Source organism: Pseudophryne corroboree, chromosome 3 (genome assembly GCF_028390025.1).
Source record: "Pseudophryne corroboree isolate aPseCor3 chromosome 3, aPseCor3.hap2, whole genome shotgun sequence".
Lineage (NCBI taxonomy): Eukaryota > Metazoa > Chordata > Amphibia > Anura > Myobatrachidae > Pseudophryne > Pseudophryne corroboree.
The window spans coordinates 445653492-445671810 of NC_086446.1; the positions used below are offsets into that span (position 1 = coordinate 445653492).

Consider the following 18319-nt stretch of genomic DNA (forward strand, 5'->3'; position numbering starts at 1 on the left):
ACTTCTGGTCACAAGCATTATTGATGTGGGATACTCAATCAGTATATAAATTTCAGAATGAAAATTTATGTATTAATGTCGTTTAAAGATCATAAAACCTAAAACTTTTGTAGAGATGTATTATTTCCATATGTGCAGTAGTTCACTATGGAGCCTATTCGTCATCGGGGACTGGGTGGCCCATGATAATTTAGTATCCACCTCGCTGCGAGTAGCAGCGGTGGATACTAAAACACCGGAGCAATTTAACATTGCTCCGATGCGGGGGCAGCTCATCCGAAAATCAGCTGTCCCTGCTGTTTTGCGTGCCGCACCATGGTGGCACACAACCCGCCCGTCGCAGAGGCCGGGAAATCTCCATCCTACAGTGGAGATCTGTGTCGTCTTCCCACCCCTAAACGGCGGCGAAACGACTCCTTTTTGACAAACAGAGGCCATCGCCTCCCCAACCCCCAGCCGGCTGCAGACTGTCAGTCAGTGACAGTCTGATGCTGTCCTGCTTCCTGTGTCACAGGATCTATTCGTGCATGCGCAGAACGGGTCCTGCGCATGCGCAAAGTAACAAAAATCAGTACTTTGTAACAATGGGTACAGGTGCAACCCCACCTGAATGAGACTAGATGGGCCAAGTGGTTCTTACCTGTCATCAAAATGTATGTTTCTATGAGTATATTGCTGTTTGACTAACCACTGTGCTACTGTTCTTCCAAAATGTACATGTAATGTACATCTATTGTGTTCCCTCTATTTCTAGAGTGCTTGTTGTCACTGTGTGTTGCTACGCCTTCTTCTTCATCTTCTTCTGTGAGTAGTTTTGTACGACTCCTGTGGTTTTCCAATGTATGTTTGTATTTAATGTCTTTCATGTTGTGTTTTTTCCTGCTCAAGTCTTTTACATGATATGCTGCAGCCTCAGGGTCTGTTCTGTATCCAGCTGTGTGGTCTGTGGGAAGGAGGAGGGGCTGTGCCTGGTGTGTGTATGAATGTGTGTGAATGTGTGCACTATATAAGCCTCTGCAGGCTGGTCTCTAGCCTAGTACCAGAAAGGGGACTGCACAGCATCAGAATACTGCAAGTGAGCACAGGGGGCAAGGTAAGTGTGAGCAGAATACCATGATGTGCGCAGGAGAATATTCATTCAGTCTTAATTTTTTCATTAGATTTAAATAGATATATTGTATTTTTACGGAAACTATTCCAAGGAGTTACATGTTTTATTGTGTGGTTTGTATCTAGCCAATATACTTTTCCTTACTCAGAATTAATGCATCAAATGGGACTTTACTCAGCAGATAGTGTGAATTGAATTCCCAGCCAAAAGATTCAATATGTAGTGTTGAAATCTTTAAACACTGACCTTGACTTAGAAGATGGTTTGCAGAAAAATACCTTATTGACCCACACAGACCCCCTAACCATTCATACTGTATTCTAATGTCACATTCACATAACAGATATTCATTCCTTCCTATAAAAAAAACCCCCAACTCTGCAATGAATGAATGAAAAAGCAGTTTTCTAATCAGAGTAGTTACCAGCTCATCAAAATGACGTAACAACACAACAGTAATGTCAGCGCCAACGGCTGTGCGTGCCCGAATGGAGCAACACTTGAATTGTTCAGTTGGGCGCCATCTAGTGGCCACCAGTGCACAAAACACTTAAAGTCCCCCATAGAGGTGAGGAGCAGCGGTTGCCTTTTATGATGTAGGATAGAGCTGCCTCAACTAAAACGACATAATTTTATCTTCAGTGACTGATTCAGATTTTGCTATAGATACTCCTTTGACAGGTTGTCCACAAAATACTGTATATGCTCTTTTTTAATTATACTAATTGTTTACATGTGTATAAGTCCGCAGAGTCATCAGAAGTGTATGTCAGAGTTATGGGTTGTATTTATTTCCTTAAGCGTCAGATGCAATATTGAACATATCCTGTACTTTACAGATATGACTTTTGTTCCTAAACAGAGTATCTGTTACGTTATATGTCCTGGTGGGTCTTTCCATAGGCACATATTTACAATTGCAAGGCCAGGTGATGAGAACTGACATAAACTGGAGTGTTACTTATCAATTGATCTGAAAAGTGAAGGTGAGAATATCAGTACAGTTGGGGTAAACTAATAAAGAAACACTAAGCAGTAATGCTAATGATTATTATTACTTGATAAAAACGCGTTAATGGACTTGTCAGTTGAGAAATTAGGATCAATTACAGTTAGAAAAAATAAAGCTAAAATCAGTTAAATTAACTATCTTCAGACATTAAATTAAGGTGAATAGGGTTGGGAGGTGTGTATTAGCCACTTAGCTGATGATTTTCCCTTTCAATATAGCTGATTTAAAAAAAAAAAGAAAAGATTTATTATTTAATAGAGTTTAAAAAGTTTTTTTATATATTTAAATATCACATTATCTGCAGAACAGATCTCCTCGTCAAAAACTGGAGGACACATTGGGACGGCGCAGTCGCATGTGATCTGACCGTGCCAGTTAAATGGTTAAGTGCCCTTTTTATGTTAGTAATACACCCAGGAAAATGTAAACCATACTTATATACTCAGCCATACTTATATACTCTTTCAGTAACTTTGGGAGACTCCCGGATTTTCAAGTTGCTCTCCCAGGGGTATATTTACTAAGCTGTGAGTTTTTTTAGAAGTGGAGATGTTGCCCATAGCAACCAATCAGATTCTAGCTATTATCTTCTAGAAGCAACTAGATAAATGTTAAGTGGAATCTGATTTGTTGCTATGGGCAACATCTCAACTCTAAAAAACTCCCACCTTAGTAAATATACCCCCCAGACTCCAGAGGGAGTAGACTAGCCTCCTGCATCTCTTACCTAGGTAAGTAGGTTTTCTGAGGGCTTGAAGATGCGATTTGCATCAGTTGCATTATTGTGGCCCCTCCCCCTGCTGCACAAAGCTGCAATTTGTAGCACTGGCCCAAAATGTGATGGCACAATTCGCACCACCACACCCTCTGCACCTTCCATCTGGACCTCCTGTCCTGGCGGGATGCTGAACAAAAACTGTCTGTCCGTATGTATGTTGTATGTGGATTGGACTCCACTAACACACTTTCTGACAAGTGGTTTATCACTTTCTGACAAGTGGTTGCTTTCCAGCAATTTTGCAGTTACCTACTGTATTGTGTTCACAAGCACTATCATTAAGTACATAGGGGGACATTTACTAAGCAGTGATAAAAGTGAGCCAGTGGATAAGTTGCCCATGGCAACCAATCAGCATTCACGTAACATTTATAATTTGCATAAAATAACAGTATACAGAGCAGCTGATTGGTTCACATAAGCAACTTCTCCACTGGCTCACTTTTCCACTTTTATCACTGCTTAGTAAATGTGCCCCTAAATACACTATAGTACGGAAAAGTTTTAAGATGCATTAATGAGCATATGTCTAGCACTCTGTGTGGACAAAGTTTAAGGTTTTGGCTATAATTTAGCTATCACTAACGCAGTTTTAGGGTAAAATGACATTTGCCTCAAAACCCCAATTCCAAAAATTGCCTTTAGACCACCAAGGTTTCCTATAATTTGTCATGGTTGAGTAATAAACCCTATACTGCTATTTGTTTATCTAATAGGCCATGGCTCCAAAATATACATTTTTTATCAACATTTGATTAATTTGTCATGGTTCTGAAATAACTTCTATATTATTAGCAATATTTGTCAGATTTTGAGGAAAATTATACTTTTATTTACAAGATAAATGTTGGAAACTCAGTTTATTTATTTCCGTTGACCCCCTGATTTGTTCAGGTGGCTGTTGTTGTTGTTGATGATGATGATGATGATGATAATAATCATTATTAAGTGACAACTAATTAGTGTTCATGACTAAGTTAGTGTTTAAGATTAATATAGATCATTTAAGATACAGCATATATGTAACTTGACACATCCTTCTGAAATTATTATTTGTGGGGTTATTGGGTACAGTGCCCACAGTATGTAGTGCCCTCTTTATGTCAGAGTGGAAACATAATGTTTAATAATAATATTATTGGGTGTAGTACGGTATGCCGGCGCTCGGGCTCCCGGCGACCAGCATACCGGCGCCGGGAGCCCGACCGCCGGCATACCGACAGCGGGGCGAGCGCAAAGGAGCCCCTTGCAGGCTCGCTGCGGGTACGCTGGCGCGCTATACGCGCCACACCATTTTATTCTCCATCCAGGGGGGTCGTGGACCCCCACGAGGGAGAATAGCTGTCGGTATGCCGGGTGTCGGGATTCCGGCGCCGGTATACTTTGCGCCAGAATCCCGACATTCGGCATACTGAAGACCACCCATATTATTATCACCCACAGGCCCTCATGTGCTCACTATCCTGCCTTGTGCATAGTTTTAAAAAATCATTAAAATGTATGCTGTCATCTCCTACAGGTTACAACGTGTTTTAGACACCACTTACAAAGACTAATCCATAACCTAACTAATTTCTGTCAACAGCATTACACTATTATGTCAAATGTGTTTCAAGCTGGAATCTGCTTCGTGGCACTGTACAGCCAGTAGTGGGAAAAGGGTGTTAATATCTGGTTATTCATACCAATGACAGATTTGGTGTTAGAACCTGTGACAGATTGTGAGAACAGTTTGAGGGGGTGAGGGCAGTAGTTATCTGGTAGAAATTGGGTCACCCATGAAACATCTGCTCCAATGCTCTTCCAGTGACTTTCATTTAGAACGCAGAATAATTTTCACGTCTTATATTTATCATTAATTGCAAGCTATTTAAATGGAATAAATTGAGTAAACGGGCATGTTTATTTTTTGTGTTAATAGAGTGGTGTTAACTGACCACTTTTCTTTACCAGCCCGTCTTTTCAGTTGTGCACAGGCGTAAGCCGGCTTGCTGGCTCGTGCAGAAACCCGTCTCTGAATGTGTAAATAATAAAAAAAAAACATGATACATGTTGAATAGGCTTTCCCAACCAAGCAGCTATTAGTAACAATGTAATTGCTGGCTTTGCAATAATAAGCCCTATTTCAGCAATAGTGCTTTGGGGGTCATTCCGACCTCATCGCATGCTAGCTTTTTTTTTTGCAGCGATGCGATCAAGTCAAAACTCAGCAAAACTGCGTATGCACTGCAATGATCGCCGAATGATCGCCGATCGCAAGAAGATTGACAGGAAGAAGGCGTTTATGGGTGTCAACTGACCGTTTTCAGGGAGTGGTTGGAAAAACGCAGGTGTGTCCAAGCGTTTGCAGGGCGGGTGTCTGACGTCAATTCCGGAAACTGGACATGCTGAAGTGATCGTAGCGGCTGAGTAAGTTCAGACCTACTCAGAAACTGCACAAAACTTTTTTGTACCGCTCGGCTGCACAAGCGTTTGCACACTTACAAGGCGAAAATACACTCCCCCATAGGCGGCGACTATCTATTCGCAGCGCTGCAAAAAATAGCTAGCGTGCGATCAGGTCGGAAAGACCCCTTTGTCCCTTGAGTTGCAATGATGTCATATTGTGCTATGGTCATTTATAATACATCTGAATTAGTGACATGCAGTCAGGGTAGACAGGAGAGGCACAACCTCACTTGCCATACTCCCTGTCATACTTCAGAGTTCTGACTATAAAAATTATTAGAATAATACAAAGATGATATTTATAACTAGGCCCAGGATTTTTAGGATCTAAAAAAAATAAGAATTTACTTACCGATAATTCTATTTCTCATAGTCCGTAGTGGATGCTGGGACTCCGTCAGGACCATGGGGAATAGCGGGCTCCGCAGGAGACAGGGCACATCTAAATAAAGCTTTTAGGATCACATGGTGCGTACTGGCTCCTCCCCCTATGACCCTCCTCCAAGCCTCAGTTAGGTACTGTGCCCGGACGAGCGTACACAATAAGGAAGGATCTTGAATCCCGGGTAAGACTCATACCAGCCACACCAATCACACCGTACAACTTGTGATCTGAACCCAGTTAACAGTATGATAACAAAAAACGAAGTAGCCTCTGAAAAGATGGCTCACAACAATAATAACCCGATTTTTGTAACAATAATTATGTACAAGTAATGCAGACAATCCGCACTTGGGATGGGCGCCCAGCATCCACTACGGACTATGAGAAATAGAATTATCGGTAAGTAAATTCTTATTTTCTCTAACGTCCTAGTGGATGCTGGGACTCCGTCAGGACCATGGGGATTATACCAAAGCTCCCAAACGGGCGGGAGAGTGCGGATGACTCTGCAGCACCGAATGAGAGAACTCCAGGTCCTCCTTAGCCAGAGTATCAAATTTGTAAAATTTTACAAACGTGTTCTCCCCTGACCACGTAGCTGCTCGGCAAAGTTGTAATGCCGAGACCCCTCGGGCAGCCGCCCAAGATGAGCCCACTTTCCTTGTGGAGTGGGCCTTTACAGATTTAGGCTGTGGCAGGCCTGCCACAGAATGTGCAAGTTGGATTGTGCTACAGATCCAACGTGCAATCGTCTGTTTAGACGCAGGAGCACCCATCTTGTTGGGTGCATACAATATAAACAACGAGTCAGATTTTCTGACTCCAGCTGTCCTTGAAATATATATTTTTAATGCTCTGACAACGTCCAGTAACTTGGAGTCCTCCAAGTCGCTAGTAGCCGCAGGCACCACAATAGGCTGGTTCAAGTGAAAAGCCGAAACCACCTTAGGGAGAAAATGAGGACGTGTCCGCAGTTCTGCCCTGTCCGAATGGAAAATCAGATATGGGCTTTTGTATGATAAAGCCGCCAACTCTGAAACTCTCCTGGCTGAAGCCAGGGCCAATAGCATGGTTACCTTCCATGTAAGGTATTTTAAATCTACCGATTTTAGAGGCTCAAACCAATGAGATTTGAGAAAATTCAAAACTACGTTCAAATCCCACGGTGCCACTGGAGGCACTATTGGGGGTTGTATATGTAGTACACCTTTGACAAAAGTTTGTACTTCAGGCACTGATGCCAATTCCTTCTGGAAGAAGATTGATAAGGCCGAAATTTGAACTTTAATGGACCCCAATTTTAGGCCCATAGACAATCCTGCTTGCAGGAAATGTAAGAATCGACCCAATTGAAATTCTTCCGTTGGAGCCTTCTTGGCCTCACACCACGCAACATATTTTCGCCAAATGCGGTGATAATGTTGTACAGTCACTTCCTTTCTAGCCTTAATCAAGGTAGGAATAACTTCCTCTGGAATGCCCTTTTCTTTTAGAATCCGGCGTTCAACCGCCATGCCGTCAAACGCAGACGCGGTAAGTCTTGGAACATACAAGGTCCCTGCTGAAGCAGATCCCTTCTTAGAGGTAGAGGCCATGGATCCTCCGTGAGCATCTCTTGAAGTTCCGGATACCAAGTTCTTCTTGGCCAGTCCGGAGCCACCAGTATTGTTCTTACTCCTCTTTTCCGTATAATTCTCAGTACCTTTGGTATGAGAGGCAGAGGAGGGAACACATACACTGACTGGTACACCCACGGTGTTACCAGAGCGTCCACAGCTATTGCCTGAGGGTCTCTTGACCTGGCGCAATATCTGTCCAATTTTTTGTTGAGGCGAGACGCCATCATGTCCACCTTTGGTCTTTCCCAACGGTTCACAATCATGTGGAAGACTTCTGGATGAAGTCCCCACTCTCCCGGGTGAAGGTCGTGTCTGCTGAGGAAGTCTGCTTCCCAGTTGTCCACTCCCGGGATGAACACTGCTGACAGTGCTATGACATGATTCTCCGCCCAGCGCAGAATCCTTGCAGCTTCTGTCATTGCTCTTCTGCTTCTCGTGCCGCCTTGTCGGTTTACGTGGGCGACTGCCGTGATGTTGTCCGACTGGATCAACACCGGCTGACCCTGAAGCAGCGATTTTGCCAGGCTTAGAGCATTGTAGATCGCTCTTAGCTCCAGTATATTTATGTGAAGGGACGTCTCCAGGTTTGACCACACGCCCTGGAAGTTTCTTCCCTGTGTGACTGCTCCCCAGCCTCGTAGGCTGGCATCCGTAGTCACCAGGACCCAGTCCTGTATGCCGAATCTGCGGCCCTCTAACAGATGGGCACTCTGCAACCACCACAGGAGAGACAACCTTGTTCTTGGTGACAGTGTTATCCGCTAATGCATGTGCAGATGCGATCCGGACCATTTGTCCAGCAGATCCCACTGAAATGTCCGTGCATGGAATCTGCCGAATGGAATCGCTTCGTAAGAAGCCACCATCTTTCCCAGGACTCTTGTGCATTGATGTACTGACACAGTTCCTGGTTTTAGGAGGTTCCTGACAAGTTCGGATAACTCCCTTGCTTTCTCCTCCGGGAGAAACACCTTTTTCTGAACCGTGTCCAGAATCATTCCCAGGAACAGCAGACGAGTTGTCGGGGTCAATTGAGATTTTGGAAGATTCAGAATCCACCCGTGTTGCTGAAGCACTACCTGGGTTAGTGCTACACCGACTTCCAGCTGTTCTCTGGACTTTGCCCTTATCAGGAGATCGTCCAAGTAAGGGATAATTAATACGCCTTTTCTTCGTAGAAGAACCATCATTTCGGTCATTACCTTGGTAAAGACCCGAGGGGCCGTGGACAAACCAAACGGCAGCGTTTGAAACTGATAATGACAGTCTTGTATCACGAACCTGAGATACCCTTGGTGTGAGGGGTAAATTGGGACATGCAGATAAGCATCTTTTATGTCCAGGGACACCATGAAGTCCCCTTCTTCCAGATTCGCTATCACTGCTCTGAGTGACTCCATCTTGAACTTGAATTTCTGTATGTACAGGTTCAAGGATTTCAGGTTTAGAATAGGTCTTACCGAACCGTCCGGCTTCGGTACCACAAATAGTGTGGAATAATACCCCTTTCCCTGTTGTAGGAGGGGTACCTTGACTATCACCTGCTGAGAATACAGCTTGTGAATGGCTTCCAAAACCGACGTCCTTTCTGAGGGAGACGTTGGTAAAGCAGACTTTAGGAACCGGCGAGGGGGAGACCTTTCGAACTCCAACATGTAACCCTGAGATATTATCTGCAGGATCCACGGGTCCACTTGTGAGCGAGCCCACTGATTGCTGAAAATCTTGAGTCGACCCCCCACCGCTCCTGAGTCCGCTTGTAAAGCCCCAGCGTCATGCTGATGGCTTTGTAGAACCCGGGGCGGGCTTCTGGTCCTGGGCAGGGGCTGCTTGCTGCCCTCTCTTACCCTTTCCTCTGCCTCGCGGCAGATAAGGCTGTCCTTTTGGTCGCTTGTTTTTATAGGAGCGAAAGGACTGCGGCTGAAAAGACGGTGTCTTTTTCTGTTGGGAGGGGGTCTGAGGTAAAAAAGTGGATTTGCCGGCAGTTGCCGTGGCCACCAGGTCCGAAAGACCGACCCCAAATAATTCCTCTCCTTTATATGGCAATACTTCCATATGCCTTTTGGAATCCGCATCACCTGACCACTGTCGCGTCCATAAACTTCTTCTGGCAGATATGGACATCGCGCTTACTCTTGATGCTAGAGTACAAATATCCCTCTGAGCATCTCGCATATAAAGAAAAGCATCCTTTAATTGCTCTAGAGTCAATAAAATACTGTCCCTATCCAGGGTATCAATATTTTCAGTCAGAGAATCCAACCACACTACCCCAGCACTGCACATCCAGGCTGAGGCTACTGCCGGTCGCAGTATAACACCAGTATGTGTGTATATACTCTTCAGTGTAGTTTCCAGCCTCCTATCTGCTGGATCCTTGAGGGCGGCCGTATCAGGAGACGGCAACGCCACTTGCTTTGATAAACGTGTGAGCGCCTTATCCACCCTAGGGGGTGTTTCCCAGCGCGCCCTAACCTCTGGTGGGAAAGGGTATAATGCCAATAACTTCTTGGAAATTAGCAGTTTTCTATCTGGGTTAACCCACGCTTCGTCACACACGTCATTCAATTCCTCTGATTCTGGAAAAGCTACAGGTAGTTTTTTCACCCCCCACATAATACCCCTTTTTGAGGTACCAGCAGTATCAGAGATCTGCAAAGCCTCCTTCATTGCCGTGATCATATAACGTGTGGCCCTATTGGAAAATACGTTTGTTTCTTCACCGTCGACACTAGATTCATCTGTGTCGGTACCCGTGTCGACTGACTGAGGTAAGGGACGTTTTACAGCCCCTGACGGTGTCTGAGACGCCTGAGCCGGTACTAACTGGTTTTCCGGCCGTCTCATTTCGTCAACTGACTTTTGTAATGTGCTAACATTATCACGTAATTCCATAACTAAAGCCATCCATTCCGGTGTCGACTCCCTAGGGGGTGACATCACCATTACCGGCAATTGCTCTGCCTCCACACCAACATCGTCCTCATACATGTCGACACACACGTACCGACACACAGCAGCCACACAGGGAATGCTCTAATCGAAGACAGGACCCTCTTAGCCCTTTGGGGAGACAGAGGGAGAGTTTGCCAGCACACACCAAAAGCGCTATAAATGTATATAAACAACCCTAGAAGGTGTTGTTTTTGATATAAGCGCTTTTAATATATCAATATCGCCAAATTATGCCCCCCCTTCTCTTTGTTACCCTGTTTCTGTAGTGCAGTGCAGGGGAGAGTCCTGGGAGCCTTCCTCACCAGCGGAGCTGAGCAGGAAAATGGCGCTGAGTGCTGAGGAGAATAAGCTCCGCCCCTTTTTCGGCGGGCTTTTCTCCCGGGTTTTAAGAAAACTGGCCTGGGTTAAATACATACATATAGCCTTAATGGCTATATGTGATGTATTTATTTTGCCACTAAAGGTATTTAATATTGCTGCCCAGGGCGCCCCCAGCAGCGCCCTGCACCCTCCGTGACTGAATCAGTGAGACGTGTAGCAACAATGGCGCACAGCTGCAGTGCTGTGCGCTACCTTCATGAAGACTGAGGAGTCTTCTGCCGCCTGCTTTCCGGACCTCCGTCTTCAGCGTCTGTAAGGGGGATCGGCGGCGCGGCTCCGGGACGAACCCCAGGAGGACCTGTGTTCCGACTCCCTCTGGAGCTAAGTGTCCAGTAGCCTAAGACTCCAATCCATCCTGCACGCAGGTGAGTTGGAAATCTCTCCCCTAAGTCCCTCGATGCAGTGATCCTGTTGCCAGCAGGATTCACTGAGATTTAAACCTAAAAAAAACTTTTTCTAAGCAGCTCTTTAGGAGAGCCACCTAGATTGCACCCTTCTCGGACGGGCACAAAAACCTAACTGAGGCTTGGAGGAGGGTCATAGGGGGAGGAGCCAGTACGCACCATGTGATCCTAAAAGCTTTATTTAGATGTGCCCTGTCTCCTGCGGAGCCCGCTATTCCCCATGGTCCTGACGGAGTCCCAGCATCCACTAGGACGTTAGAGAAATCCATTTTATAGGTTTTAAAAATCTCAGTTTAGGAATTATACTTGGTATGAAAATAAGGCAAAACCATGCAAGACATTATTATGTTTGAAACACTGTGCCTTTATTACAGCTGTGTCCTGGTACTTCCTTGCAGCGTTTGCTCCCGCGCTATGCCGCGGGAGGCTGTGATCCATTCACAGCTGCGGCTTTTCCATATAAGCGGATGGATCGCGGGTGCGTGCATACGCTTGCACCAGAGAATCTCGGAAGGCGACAGTCGCGATGCGTTCACTACACAGCAAGGCTGTAACAGGACACATCTGTATATATGAGTTACATATGAAAACTACTCATTCTACACACTTCCACAGTAAATCATATATAGTTTCAACCTAAGTAACAGGATTAGGGTTTTTTTAGGTACTAACAATCAAAAAGGTCATAGGCGTGCGCAGCAAATTTTGTTAGGGGGTGCACTGCTGGAGGGGCGTGTCTAGCACCACCTTTAGGGCGTGACTCACACCGCCTTTTGGGCGTGTCTCGCATCACCCAGGGACATGTCTAACACTATTTTACATTCTCTCAGTAAAATCACATAGCGTAATCTAATTTCTCTCTAGTTCCTAATAATACAAGTAGATACAATACACCCCAGAGCACCAGAGCAGTGGCGGAACTAGCGAGCGGTGGGCCCATGTGCAACAAAATGCTTTGCCCCTCCCCCCCCCATCTAAGTCCACCGCCTCACCCCTGGAGAGGATCTGGTGAGGGGGACCTGCTCAGGACCAGAGAAATGGATACCTAGCAACAGTGCTGTAATTAGTCATTTTAGTGCTGTGTGCAAGAAACGGCATCGGAGCCCTGCCCCTCTATGCAAAACAGGGGCAGTGCGCGCCGCAGACGCGCGTCCAAAAAATAGGGGCGTGGCTTCGTGGGGAAGGGTTGTGGCACACAAAATAATACCAATTCATATAACGGTGCACAGTAGTCTCCATTATTCAAATTACACCACACGGTAGTACCACTACACCAGGTAGAGACCCTTTTACACATTACGGCGGACAGCTTCCCCTTTTTTACACATTACGGCAGACAGCGTCCCCCTTTTTACACATTACGGCAGACAGTGTCCCCTTTTTACACATTACGACAGACAGCGTGCCCTTTTTACACATTACGACAGACAGCGTCCCCTTTTTTACACATTACGGCAGACAGCGTCCCCTTTTTACACATTACGGCAGACAGCGTCCCTTTTTTACACATTACAGCAGACAGCGTCCCCTTATTACACATTACGGCAGACAGCGTCCCATTTTTTGCACATTACGGCAGACAGCGTCCCATTTTTTGCACATTACGGCAGACAGCGTCCCATTTATTACACATTACGGCAGACAGCGTCCCATTTTTGCATATTACGGCAGACAGCATCCCATTTATTACACATTACGGCAGACAGCGTCCCATTTTTTGCACATTACGGCAGACAGCGTCCCATTTTTTTTACACATTATGGCAAACAGGATAGATAGATAGATAGATAGATAGATAGATAGATAGATAGATAGATAGATAGATAGATAGATAGAATAGGTATACTTACCATTTCCGCTGGCTCAGGCTCCTCGTGCAGCTTCTGGCAGGGGAGAAGAAGGAGGAGGGGGGGGTGGAGGAGGGAGCCGCAGCAGCGCTGTGTAATTGGTAGAAGCGCTGCTGCTGCTGGCCCTCTCTTTTACCATAGGCTGCCCTCCGCCGCTGTGAATGCTGGTATGCGATGCACATCCCAGCATTCACAGTGGCGGATGGCAGCCTATGGTAAAGGAGAGGGACAGCAGCAGCAGCGCTTCTACCAATTACACAGCGCTGCTGTGGCTCCCTCCACGCCCCCTCCTCCTCCTCCCCCTTTGTAGCCGGTGCGCATCCTCTCCTCGGCCTCGGCGGTGGCACACAGCGGCAGCCAGGCGGCATGTAATGAGTCAGTTTGACTCATTACATGCCGCTCTGGCTTTGGGCCCCTTGACAGTGGCGGACCCCAGTGTAAGGCACTGCCTGCACTGGCGCTAGTTCCGCCTCTGCCCCAGAGAAATAAAATGAAACATAATGGTGCGACCAGTAGCCACTACTGACTGTCCACTACAGCATAAGTCCTAGCTGCTGCTGCATCCTATCGCTACTTACACTTCCCCAACCTATCCCTGACCTAGTGGTGGAACTAGAGAGTGGTGAGCCTTGGTGCAAAATTCACATTATGCCACACGGTATGAGCCGAAATTCACATTACGCCACATGGTATAAGCCAAAATTCACGTTACGCCACACAGTATGAGATAAAATTCACGTTACGCCACACAGCATGAGATAAAATTCACGTTACGCCACACAGTAAGAGATAAAATTCACATTATGCCACACAGTATGAGCCAAAATTTATATTACGCTGCACGATATGAGCCAAAATTTACATTACGCCACACGGTATGAGGCAAAATTCATATTACGTCACATTATGCCCCGGCCATAATAGACCCTATAGTGTGCTGTTTTAAATTAGATGTTTTGTGAGTGCATTCTTTTATTAAATACTTGTCTTTATAAAAAGACGGTGTTGCACTATCATTATTATCATTTTTTATTCAAAGTATTGAGGAGGAAGATCCCGTTCCAAAATGAATGCCATCCTTCTATGATTATCTACATGCGATTTAATTTACATCCTTATGTGAGTGGGACTGAGACAACTTTAAATACCCACATATAATTTTAAAACAGTTTTGCACTATGTTCTGTACATTCTATGTTTTGTAGCTTTACATCAAGCCAGCTGCAACTTTCATGTGAAAATATTGGTTATGTTCTCAAACTGAGATAGTTGTGAAGAACCGGAATTTCCTGTGATCACACTGTGTGAGTTACTCTGATAGTATATAAGTAGCGCCACGTGGAGTTTCAAATTTTCCATTTTCTGCCACATGGTATAAGCCAAAATTCACGTTACGCCACACAGTATGAGATAAAATTCACGTTACGCCACACAGCATGAGATAAAATTCACGTTACACCACACAGTAAGAGATAAAATTCACATTATGCCACACAGTATGAGCCAAAATTTATATTACACTGCACGATATGAGCCAAAATTTACATTACGCCACACGGTATGAGGCAAAATTCATATTACGTCACATTATGCCCCGGCCATAATAGACCCTATAGTGCCCCCCAAACACATTATATAATACACAGTGCACCCTAAACACATATGCCACACAGTGCCCCCCCCCCCACACACACATTATGTGACACATAGTGCCTCTCCAAATACATTATATAATATATACATTATACATTACTTGTGGGTGCGCTCGCAGCTGAGCGCACCTCACCGCCTGCCCCTCCATGCATAGACAACTACTGCCGTCCTCTCTCTCCTTCACCCCCTCCTTCCCTGCAATCCTGTTCACATGTGGGTTCCAGTAGCGGGTGCAGTTGACAAATGCAACCTCTACTGCCCCTGCAGCGGCATGTCTCTTCCACTATCGCCAAGCCTGCTGACCGGGCATATCGGGCAGGTGAAGAGAAAGAGAGGGAAGTGGAGGACGGGTGCGGGTGTAGAGAGCGGGGGTGGGCGGGTGTAGAGAGTGGGGGTGGGCGGGCATAGCGAGCAGGCGGACGGCCGTAGAGAGTGGGCGGTCTGTGCTGGTGGGAGTAGAGTGCGGGTGGGCATACACACTCAGGAATAGAACTGCAAGCCTGGCAATGACTCAGTTACAGGCATGTGTAAGCGAGTGCCGGACATTAGGGGGTGCCTGTGCGCACCAGGCACCCCCCCTGCGCACGCCTATGAAAAAGGTACAAAACTCCAGGTTAGGTCATTATATGTCCAGTAGAAATTAAGTATGATATTCCCTGGCACATAAAACCTACAAGAAAACTGAAATTTTGAGAGTAATGGGAAAGAATTAGAATAGGTTAGAACCTAAGAATCCCGGCCTTATTTACAAGTTATACAGTAAATAACAACTTATTATTCATATCATCTTGTTTCATTCATATAATTTTTATAGTGAAAACTCACCACCAAATCATATATGTGTGCAGTGTCAGATTGGGACGTGAAGGGCCCACCGGGTGGATACAGTGGTAGGGGCCCATGTTCAGGGGTGTGGCCAGTCTCCAGAGGGGGTGTGGCAAGCCACCACATTGATTCACATAACCATTGTGGAGTGCATGGTCTGGGCCCCTTGATCAATATATACTGTACGTAAATACTGCTAGTGCATGCCTGATAACATTCTGTACCAGATTATTAACAGCAATGCACTGTAGAAAATACACCACAGTCCTGTGCAGTACAAGGTAACATATGTATAATGTACAATTCAAGTACACAGTATGGATCCTGATCCCTAGAGGAGGAGGAGGCCTAGACAGTGGGGCCCACCGGGGGTTTCCTCTGTGGGGTGGTCTTCTGTTTGCCGGCGGCCGGGCTCCCGACGACCAGCATACCGGCATCGGAATCCTGACCACCGGCATACCGTCATCTTTTTTCCCTCTTGGGGGTCCACGACCCCCCTGGAGGGAGAATAGATAGCGTGGAGCGCATAGCGTGCCACCGTGCCCGCAGCGAGCCCGCAAGGGGCTCATTTGCGCTCGCTCAGCTGTCGGTATGCCGGTGGTCGGGATTCCGGCGCCGGTATGCTGGTCGCCGGGAGCCCGGCCGCCGGCATACCATACTACACCCCCGCTATGCCACTATGGGCCAGTCCAACTCTGTATGTGTGTGTAAATCTGGATCTGATACCAGCCCAGAGCCGGCCATAGGTATAGGCAAACTAGGCAATTGCCTAGGGCATTTGATATGCCTAGGGGCATCAGCAGCTTCTACTGATTAAAATGATATGCGGCATGCCTATATTCTGTGTGTAGCATTTCATATGCAGATACAGCCGCAGTCTCACACAGTATATAGGCATGCTGCATATCATTTTAATCAGCAGAAGCTGCTTGTGCATCCTAGCCACATAGTAATGCAAATAAGATGCATTTTCATTAAAAAAAAGTGCCCGACGTTAGCATTGAGGCAAGATTTATGAGGACACATCTGTATCCAAGCAGAGGCAGAGGTCAGTGTTAGTGGCAGTGTGAGTGCTGTGTGCATGTGAGTGGGTTGGTTGTGCAGTAGTGTTCGGAATATGTGTAAGGGGCACTATGTGTGTCATGTAAAAATGCATTAATAATGTGCAACATATGTGTAAGGGGCACTATGTGTGTCATTATGTGTATAAGGGCATTAATAATGTGTGGCATATGTGTAACAGGGTACTACTGTATGTGTGTCATTATGTGTATAGGGGCACTAATAATGTGCAACAAATGTGTAGGGGGCACTATGTGTGTCATTATATGTATAAGGGCATTAATAATGTGCGGCATATGTGTAACAGGGTACTACTGTATGTGTGTCATTATGTGTATAGGGGCACTAATAATGTGCAGCAAATGTGTAGGGGTCACTATGTGTGTCATGTGTATAAGGGCATCAATAATGTGCAGCATATGTGTAAGGGACATTATGTGTAAAAGGGCATTAATAAAGGTTGTCATAATGTGTAAGGTGCATTATGTTTATAAGGACATTAATAATGTGTCTCATATGTGTAAGGGGCATTACTGTGTGGCATTATGTGTATAAGGTGCTCTACTATGTGGTGTTGCGTATAGAAAGGGCACTACTGTGTTGTCTAATGTGAATACATAAAGAGCAATAGGATGTGGTGTAATGTGAATAAGGAGCAATTCAGTGTGATGTAATGTGAATAAGGGGCTCTACTGTGAGGAGTAACGTTTATAAGGTAAAGTGATACTACTCTGGGATGTAATATGAATTATGGACACTATCACATGATCAAATGTGAATAAAGTTGCAGTACTGTGTGGCGTAATTGGAATTGGGGTTACTATTGTGTGGCCATGCCCCTTGCCAGCAAAAACACACCCCTTTTTGGGCAGTGCGCCAAATGTGCGAACTGTTCCTATTTAAAATATAGGGGGTACAAACACCAAAATAAGGACTGCTATGGGTGAGGGGTGATGGTGCTGGGAAAGAGGTTCAAGGTCAGAGGCGCAACCAGCGGTGGTGCTAGGGGGCACCAGCCAAAATCTTGCTTAGGGCATCATATTGGTTAGGGCCGGCTCTGTACCAGCCGGTGCCTCCCCAGCTACTGACCTCACTGATCTGAATTTGTATCAAAAACGTATGTAGCAATGTTTTACTATACACAATTAATGTCACTTTCACACTACAATGATTTTGCCCAAATGTTATGTAGGTTTATATATTTACATGTTGCACATGACCATACTCATTACAACTTTAGTAGAAGTGTTACCCTAGTTATGGGTATATGCTATACTAAGACATCAGAGATATCTGCAGTGGTCCCTCTGTTTTTGAATTCAGTAGCAGGCCCATGGTATTATGTGGGGACTGAGAAAATGCCCAATTTACCAAGCTCCAAAAAGCTGAGCTTTTCACAGCTTCACCCTGATGACACAATCTTTAGATGACATCAGCTATCGTAGCCTGAACTGAAGGCTACAGTATTACAATTTTTTGCAGAGAGGGTTACCATGTATGCATAATAGCAAGCCAGTCCAGACACAGCAATAAAGTGCGCAAGTGTAGATATCACTTTCCTGATTACAGGCTGTTAGACAATAAGAGCCACTGTTTCAGCAAAGAGAATTTTAATGAATTAGGAGGAATAAGCATTTCTTATTGCTGTGATATATGGAGATAAGAAATTGTATTTTTAAAGGACATTTGGGGAAACATAATAAATAGCCCCCTAGGCAAATTTTCACATTTGCTCGATTCAGACCTATAGCCCCCACACACTGACCGATTGCCGGCCGAGGTGCCTGATGGCCGATACGGATGCCCCGGTGGCGGAAGGATGGGGGGGGGGGTAGAGTG

At 45.5% G+C, this 18319-nt stretch overlaps 1 protein-coding gene across 1 annotated transcript in view; it reads left to right on the forward strand.

Annotated features, from left to right (window-relative positions):
• The first annotated feature begins 985 nt into the window (after positions 1-985).
• Positions 986-18319, forward strand: part of PLTP (phospholipid transfer protein) — a 93103-nt gene continuing 75769 nt past the window's right edge. Inside the window, exon 1 of the mRNA XM_063960477.1 lies at positions 986-1093. The gene's annotated coding sequence lies outside the window, so the exon portion shown is untranslated. The remainder of the gene's footprint in view (positions 1094-18319) is intronic.